We start from the raw sequence: 7350 nt of genomic DNA on the forward strand, positions 1-7350 counted from the left end.
GTTGCACCTCAATGCAGATTGTATTCAGTTATACAATGTATCTTTTCACCCTAAGGCTAAGGCCCCGTTGCACGCGTCCGCATGGCTGTCTTGCTTGCCGGCGGCGTGTGCAACTCACTGCACCGCAATCTGCGGTCTGCAGGAAACTTTTTTCGGAGCGGGGGGGGGGGGGGGGGGGGGGCGTGACCAAATGGGTCGGGTGGGCGGGGCCATGACAAGGGGGGGGGGGCATGACTTGTATGTCCGTGTGCTGGAGTGGAATATATAAAACATTGAAATGTCTCCACAGATTGATCGGGTGCTGTAAAGTCCCCCCCCGCCCCCCCCCCGCCGCCCCCCGCCCCCCATTTAAAAAACAAAGACATATGAAATAGTTTGCCCTGAAGCCGGGCCCCGTCCCCCACGCCCTGCATGTAAATGAGATGTCAGTGTGAGGACAGGCAGTAAATACATGTATCCCCTGTGAGCCTGCAGCAGAACTCTGCTACCAAGCACAGGCTGCTTCATTCCCAGAGATAAATGCCTCAGAGCTTTTCCACAACCCTCCTCCCCTCCTCCCCTTCCCTCCCCCCCTCCTCCCTCCCTCCTCCCGTCTTCCCCCCCTCCTCATTGGCTGACTCGTGCACCACGTGACGCGTCAGCACTGCAAAATACAAGGAGCTGGTAGCTCCAGCAGGCTGACGCGTCACAGCACAGAACCGGCTCGGGAGGATACCATGTGATGGTGGGGAACGCACACGCGGGGGCTCGTTCCACCGGACGCAACGGGACCCAAGCCCTAGAGGCCTATTCAGGTTTGCATGTGTAGCTATTCAGAAAGCTCCGATAACATGCCAAACTCACTCGAAAACTGCTTCTTCCCTTTTAGATGACGTCACGCTGGTGACGCCGGTGAGGGGGTTGCCTTAACGGGAGATGGAGCAATAGTAAGTATAAATGGCACACCACTGTTTGTAAAGAGTATAAAAATATTTTTTTTGCTTCTGGTGCTTACCATACAATGGTCCCGGCGTCTCAAAGCTGGACCTGATAATAGGCACAAAATAGAGGAAAAGAAGAAGCACACAGGAGACTTGTTTTCAGTTTGAAAAAGCTTCAATAAAGTATTCACAGCATCAGAGCTAATAAAGGTAACGTTTCAGGACTAATGCATCCCTTCCTCAGACCCAGCACCTCGAAAGACGCATTAGTCCTGAAACATTACCTTTATTATCTCTGATGCTGTGAATACTTTATTGAAGTTTTTTCAAACTCAAAACAATTCTCCTGTGTGCTTCTTCTTTTCCTCTAGTTTGTGCTTAACGGGAGATGAGCGATTGAAGTACCGGTTGTATGACGATTGAATTATACTGTAGCTTTACTGAGCTTTAACCTCTATATATCTCTCCTATGTATACCTTATATACTGAGACTTGGGGGTGAAGGTTGGAGTTGCCCCAGGGTGGGTGGTTAGCCCTACCAGGAGGGTTGCGGGAGGAGTTAACCCCTTCATTACCTTACCATTCCTGATAGCCACCCAGTAGGCCTAAACATCCACCACAGGCCAAATACCACCTTCACCCACCACTTATACCAACAATAAACATTAAAATACAATACAACAACCAATACTATCCAATAAACCCAATGGGAGCAAACATAACCCTAATGGCAATGATTGGGCAACCTACTACCCACTCCGTCTACCCTCAACAACCGCCCCCCCCCCCCCCCACTCACAAAACACATACAGTACAGTAATGGGTAAAATCCCTATTATCCAAATCTCGATAATACTGTAGGGCATTGGCCCATTCAAAATAAAACATTATTGAGCCAGCATATAGTAAATTAAAGTTGTACTTACCCCTGCCAGAATGAAGGCCACCCTAGTCCTCATCTTCATCCTCCTCGTCCTCCGTGGACAGCAACATTAAAGCTTAAAAACTAACTACTGGCCACTAAACCCTTAATTACCTTAGCGGTTTGTAACTGCTATAGAAATGAACGGGTTAACCCCGTCCCCTACCCACCCGGGAGGCCTAACCACTCTCCCCGGTTCAACTACCCCCATACCCCAGGAAGAAAAAATGGCGAGGAATCTGCGCTCATGCTGTCAGATGGATACCAGGTGGAAGAAATCCCTTTGCAGCTGTGTATACGGAGCAACTCCCCAGACACTCCTAAAAATTAGATCTCCCAAAGGGAGTCTCAGGCAAACGAAAAGAATGTACACAAAGCGCCCCAGTGATTACTAATAAATTAAACAATTTAATAATTGGTCAAATTACCACATTAATATAATACAAAACTAGAAAAATGTCACAACCCCTCCCCAAATGTGTATAGAGCCCCTCCTTATTGCGAGTACAGGACACACATAGATACACTGATTAAATAGTCACTAGAAAAGTCAACTGCAGAAGAGCACCCTGATAAAGTGCTTAGAGGCAGCGCAGTGACTGAATGTCCATTGGTCCAATCGGATTAGTGGATGTACTAGTTGTAATGAAATGTGATGTCTAGGCCTTATATAAGGTCTGTCACATCTCGTTTGACCCTAAAAAGCCGGCGGATCAACATCTCATGGAGCAGGGCCTCCTATTCAAGCAACTGAGGATCATGGACTTCTTTGCATCATGCTGTTGAAGATCATTGCATCGTGGGGCAAGATTTGGTGCCGCTGTTGGATGAGGACGATGAATCTTCATCCTGGCAAGGTTAAGAAACAAATTGATTGGCTGGTAATATTTTATTTTTAATGGGCAAATGGGCTATCCGCTAAGGTAATGAAGCTCTTTTTAATTTTAATATTCCCTACATTGTTTAAATCCCCCGCATCACGTGACCGGGACATTTAACTTTGCGGACATACCGGCACCCCATACCGTGGCCTGCAAGCAGGCGAAGCAGGGGGTCCCGGGGCAGAAATTAATGTGGTTCAACTCCAGAGACCCCCTGCTTCAATACTCTGTTATTAAAATAAAATCGGCACGATCACCTGTAAGAGCTGTGCAGGGAGATGCAGCTCTCTATCTGCAGCTCTTTCAGACTGCAGGCAGATTGCACGGCAGATCTTAAAAAAAGACAGCTCAAAACACTGCTATCCCAAGTGGTGTGGCATTTTCCTACTGAATGGTATCTAACCTGCGATAACTCTTTCTGTATACCTTGATAACACAAACGTCGGACTGGTCGGTATAGTAGGTCATGCTAAACCATTCGATATAGAAGTGATGTTATCAAACCTACCTGAATAGGCTTCTTAGTCTGACATGGGCAGTCCAATCTCAAGTCTGAGTATCTCTCAACAATTTTCATGTGAATGGCGTTTTAATACTATTTAATGGCTCATATATATGAGGGTAAAAGTGGTGCAATTCTGGGGCAAACAAAATCAGCATCATATATATTAAAGGGAAAAAAATCTCATTGAAATCAGTAAGGTTTTTAATCTTTGATACCTCAGTAACAATATTTTGCCCCAGGATTGTACCACTTTTGCCTTGATACTGTATATACAGTATGCCATAATAGTCACATTTCCTCTCATTCCTGGGAATATATCCCCTTTCTATATCATAGTAGTGAATGGAGCCACCATCTATCTAATTACCAAACCATGTTGCCTAGATATGTCATTTCACTCCTATCTCCTTCTATATTCACATGATGCTTTGGCTAAAGCTTGTGCCTTCTCCCTCTAACATTAATAAGGTTCACCCTTTCCTCTACTGCTAAAATTGTAATGAATAAAAACAAAAAAATGTTAAAATACCGTGCACCAGATAGTGATGAATAAATCTATACTACCAATAATTTGGTGAAAAACAAGTGAATTCTGTGAAGTATAATATCTTATAAACCGTGATTGTATAGACAAACAAAAAGTGATATAAAACAGTGTATATCACAAGTGTTGTGTTTGGACAACATACTGTAAGTATAAATAAACCTGTGTTATAGCCAAACATGAGATTCTGCAGCTTGATACATAGGGTGGCCCAACACCCTATACAGCTAATACAAAGAAAGAATAGAAAACAGTGCAAAAAATCTCATGGTGCAGTATGTAAAATTATATTGAATTATTCAAACAGCAGGTAAGTAATGCACGTACATCAAGATGGAGATTAAAGAGCATACTATGTTATGGACATGTTAACACAGTGGCAAAGACAGCTGGTCCCCACACTGGTCGTCTGATCCCACAGATTGTACCGGATGGAAGTCCTGGACCTGCTCTCGGTGGGCAGCCAATTCCTGGTATCGTTGCTGTCGGTCCGTGTCCGTTGATGCTTCCCGCGGTGTAAGTGCTATTAAAGAGGCCCTTCCACACTGATGGCAAATGCCGATTACACTCGCCAAACTTCGGCGGCCACTGATGACGTCTCAAATTCTGTCGCTGGATACCATGACTCACCGGTGAACAGTCAAAAGTTTTGTATGGCCTCAAACATATAAAGCAGTAACAGTGCTTCTGGAGTACCAAAATCATGCAGAGATTGCACTATATTTCTTAATTCCTACACATTTCGCAGTTAATGTCAGGAGGGACATGATCAAGGCTAGACGTCCGCGACCCAATGTCTCATTCTGTGCTCCCCACACCCATACCTTTGGCCAGGCACGGTTATCCACAGCACTTACTTGTCCCCTACTATCTCTGTAAGTCCCCCAGCATAACACTTAGATTGTAAACTTTCCGAGGCAGTGATTTGCTTTCCTATAGTGCGCTTTTACGTTTCTTGAAGTTGGAGTATACTAATTCTCTATATAAATTAAAAATATACAGTCATACATACAAATGGCTACAATTGATGTCCTGCAATAGTGTAATATTAGCCAAGGGTAGTCGCTGTTTCATTTCCGAGGAAAATGGGGGCAAGGTCATTGTTACCTGACATTGATCCAGTGAGTCCTGCATGACCACTTGCTTAAAAGATAATTGTCAGTTTTTGGGTACTATAACTGGCATCTAACATAAGAACATCATATAAGTGCAATCTTAATTATATATTAGCTTTTAATAGGTAGAAAAAAGTAGAGTTGGAGAAAGAGTTGAGATATCTCCCCTCCCTCCACTCCCTATTAATTACAGCAGACAACAGTGGCGATACCCTGATAACCCCGATTACTAGCTCATTTGCCACCAAGGGGAGAGTAACACAGAGAGTAACCCTTTGTAGCCCACAATGGGGAGCTACACTTCACTATATTTATTATGATAACTCCTTGTGCCAGGAGAATTAATAGAGGCATACATTATTTCCCATGATTGCGGTCACAGGTCCTATGTCCTCGTAAGAGATGTGTGCAGAGGTTCATATAATGGGGACTGATTAGGGTGAAATTATATCTTGGCTTTATTGAGCCTGTTCCTTTATCCAGGAAAAACATACAAAAACAACAAAATAACAAACCCCTATCCCTTTGTAAGGGATAACTTACTTCCCCAGACCCTATCTACAGTACTGGAGGGATATTCCTATTAGCAGCCTATCACCCCAAAGTTTCAGGAAGTACCTTAAGCAGGTGGCCCTCCATGTCAGTCTCTGGCAGGTTCCTGGGTCCTCTGTGTCCAGGAAATATAGGTCTCTGGGTGTCTTGATCTCAGCACAGCCTTTGTCTGTGTGCAGGCATCTCTGCTCTCCTTCTGTCAGCCCAAATGTGAGCTAAGGAATCTCTGCCCTGTGTCTTACATGAGGCTTTTTACAGAGCTCTCATTAGTCCAGGTGGAGACTAGTTAATTGAGTGACTGCAATTAACTATCTCTCTGCTGGATTCTCAGAGCTTTGAGACTGCTTTATTTAAACAGGGATATGTCCCTGTTACAGTCCTCCTAATACCCTTAACCGCCACAATTATTTCTATGGGCTGAATTAGCAGTAGCAATATTGTTGGAACCCCAGAGAGGGGAAGCTACAGGGTTAAGAAAACGTGTGTTTCATTTAGGAGGCAAATACAAAAGAAGTGTATTGTATTTCTACATGTGTGCACTAATCTCTTTTTTTCTTACTGCATCTCTCTCTTCACCTCACAAAATACACTCTATCACAATGTGCAAAAAAATACTGAGCAGGCAGGAACTAACCTCAGACTTTATATATTCCTTTGAATAGCCCAACAATTTTCTACCCTTTTTATCTGGTCAACAACCCGATCTAAAAATAAAATTACCAAACGTCACCTCCCACCATATATCTCCCCCCCCCCCCCCCCCCATCCACATATTTAATTAGCAATTACCATTTAGGCTTCCTGGAAACCTCAATTTCTATTCAAATATGCCGCCTTTGTAGCCATGGTAACCACCCCATTAACATCCCTGTTAGAGGCTTTTGTGACCAATGCACAGGGAGACAGATAAGAAGTAACGCTGATGACGGTGAGGGGTCTCATGAGCTATCACTGCTTTAAAAAAGGCACTCATTGGGTTGCTACTACACCCCCCTCCTCCCCACCATCACCTTAACTAACAACACAGTGTGATCCATGTAAAGGAAGGAGGACTGGAGAAAAGCACAGGCAAGCCACTCTGCCAGGTGCTAGTGACAGAACTCCTCCTCCTCCTCCTCCTCCTCCTCAGATGATGATGATGGGTGAGGTCTTTGGTTCTGGAAAGGGAGATGGGTTCTTGGTAGCCGTGGGGCATCGTGTACAGTAGGAATGGGAGGGAGAAGGAAACAGGTTGACGTGATGTTCTAATAAGCTATTGGCTCACGGGCTAATGTGCTTTGTCAGCGTGGGAATAAGTGAGTGTGCTGTTGAGATCAAGCTGTCATGTTTCATTCCTAGGGCTCTGGTAACCTGTGAACATTAGCTGTTTTTATTTTTTTTTAAGAGAAAAGAAACAAATTGAGTTGATGGATTCTCGGCTTAAGTGGTTCTGAGGTAGTGCATGCAAATCTGTACATTTTGCAATGCTTGCAAGCTTACTTATATACTTATATACCAAATAACACATATTGATAAATGAATTAAACGTTCCTTTGCAACCATGTTTATATTATATATATATATATATATATATATATATATATATATATATATATATATATATATATATATATATATATATATATATATATATATATATATATATATATATATATATATATATATATATATATATATATATATATATATATATATACACGGTGTATATATATGTGTGTGTCTGTATGTATGTATATATATATATGTGTGTGTGTGTGTGTTATCATAATTAATGTATGTGTGTACAGCATATGCACACACAAACTTATATGGTATACGTGTAAATATATACTGTATGTGTGGGTCTGTGAATACAAGCAGCACAGTAGCTACAGTACTGTGTTAACTTACACACTTCTACTAATTACATTT

The 7350-nt window shown here is 42.9% G+C and overlaps 1 protein-coding gene across 4 annotated transcripts in view; it reads left to right on the forward strand.

The window, feature by feature from the left end:
• Nucleotides 1–6661: 6661 nt before the first annotated feature.
• Nucleotides 6662–7350, forward strand: part of SLC24A2 (solute carrier family 24 member 2) — a 320058-nt gene continuing 319369 nt past the window's right edge. For 2 of the 4 annotated variants that reach the window (XM_075594672.1, XM_075594667.1), the window contains exon 1: nucleotides 6664–6734. The gene's annotated coding sequence lies outside the window, so the exon portion shown is untranslated. Of the gene's footprint in view, nucleotides 6735–7350 lie in introns of all 4 variants that reach the window. The other 2 variants (XM_075594686.1, XM_075594681.1) reach the window with 2 other exon arrangements.

The sequence above is a fragment of the Ascaphus truei genome, chromosome 1, assembly GCF_040206685.1.
Source record: "Ascaphus truei isolate aAscTru1 chromosome 1, aAscTru1.hap1, whole genome shotgun sequence".
Lineage (NCBI taxonomy): Eukaryota > Metazoa > Chordata > Amphibia > Anura > Ascaphidae > Ascaphus > Ascaphus truei.